General features: G+C 46.8%; 1 non-coding gene across 1 annotated transcript; it reads right to left on the bottom strand.

The window, feature by feature from the left end:
* Positions 1-596: 596 nt before the first annotated feature.
* LOC142460412 (U6 spliceosomal RNA) lies at positions 597-700 on the bottom strand. The gene has a single exon (XR_012786623.1). It is a non-coding gene; the product is annotated as a U6 spliceosomal RNA (small nuclear RNA).
* Between the last annotated feature and the right edge of the window lie 1,061 nt (positions 701-1,761).

Here is a 1,761-nt window from a genome sequence, read left to right as displayed (position 1 = left end):
CCAGTGTACATCCTCTGGTCTAGCCAGATTTGTAAGGTAGAATTGGGATCATGATATTGGAGTGGGGGGAGCATTAAGGAACTATAGGAAAGTTGTATGCTTCATCATTGCTACACTGCACCCTGACTGGCCTGTCTCCTCCTCGAGACCCTCTGTAAGGGGATATTCAATTACCTACAGATGGACTTTGGGTCTGCACTGCCCCTCATTCATAATGTTAGGGTTTTTTGTTCTTTGATAGCCAGGCACCATCAGCTTTCTTCACCACATTTGCTTATGTACCCATTTGACTTTAGCGATCGTATCGGGGAGGTGAGCTCACAGTGATATGATTTTTTGTTCTTTGATGCCTGATAACTGATCCTGTTGGCACCTGGTGATCATACAGGCTGATGTGCTTCTTCCATGTGGGCTTTGTTGCTTCTGAGCTAGATGACTGCTTGTTTACCTTCAAGTCTTTAAGAACCTAGATACTATATCTTTTGATAGCTGGGCTCCATCAGCTTTCTTCACCACATTTGCTTTTGCACCCGTTTTGGCCTTACAGGGCATTTTCAATCACCTCATATGCATGTGAAAGTTGAGTGAGTCTTTTTTTTAATATGGAACTCTTCACGAATTTGCGTGTCATTCTTGTGCAGGGGCCATGCTAATCTCAGTATTGTTCCAATTTTAGTATATGTGCCGCCGAAGCAAGCACTTGAGTAAGTCTTGATGCATTTAAATTATTGTGCTGGTGAGGAATATTGAAAAGTATCATGGACTTCCTGAAGACCGAACGAGTCATGTTGGAAGACATAAAACCAGAATGCCCCCTAAAAGGGAGTCTGTCGAGACTTCTCACTTTGGACATCTCAGCAGCAGAGACTAGTCCCTGGAAAAAGATATCCTGGGTGGAGAGGTAGAAGGGTAGTGAAAAAATGAAGATTCTGGACAAGATGGACAGTGGCGGCAGCAGCGGGCTCACGTATAGGCCACTGTGATGGCGGCGCAGTGTTTCATTCTGTTGCACACAAGGTCACGGTGAATCAAAGCTGACTTGATGCCACCTAACAACAACCGTGTGCCCTGACTTCTTAAAGGGTCTTTGGCTGGCATGGGGGACATTGGCCCAGTCTTTGTACATGTTGCTGAGGGCTTAGGAGCATGACTGGATCTAGACGAGTTCTGTTCTGCCACTATTGAGCAGTAATTGTTATTAAATGCTATACAGACGGTTCTGACCCACAGCAGCCTGTGCACACAGTACAGAACACTGCACGGCCCTGTGCCCTCCTCACAGGCATTCCAGTGGTAGAGCCAGCCCACTGTTGCACCCATGTGTCAGTCCAGCTTACTGAAGACCTTCCCCTCTGTCGCCCCTCCACTTTCCCAAGCATCAAGTCCTTCTCTAGAAACTGGCCTCTCCTGACAACAGGTCCAAAGCACCTAGGACGGAAGTCTGGCCATCCTTGCCTCTAGGGAGCACTCTGGCCTCACTTCTTGCCCGTTTAGCAGTCCATGGTACCTTCAGTATTCTTGTCCGGCACAATTCATTGGCCTCGATTCTTCAGTCTTCCTTATTCAGTGTCCAACCTGTACATGCACGTGAGGCCTTGGAAAAGACCATGGCTTGGGCCAAGCACACCTTAGTCCTCAAAGTAACATCCCTGTACCATAATACTCTATTGAAGAGCAGCAGCTTTACCTAACGTAAGACCTCTTTTGATCTATCTTTTTTGATCTATCTTACCCTACCAAGCCCCAAACTGACTTCCATCA

This window comes from Tenrec ecaudatus, chromosome 10 (genome assembly GCF_050624435.1).
Source record: "Tenrec ecaudatus isolate mTenEca1 chromosome 10, mTenEca1.hap1, whole genome shotgun sequence".
Classification (NCBI taxonomy): Eukaryota; Metazoa; Chordata; class Mammalia; order Afrosoricida; family Tenrecidae; genus Tenrec; species Tenrec ecaudatus.
The sequence above is the reverse complement of the archived record's forward strand: the minus strand, read 5'-3'. Positions and strand labels throughout refer to the sequence as shown.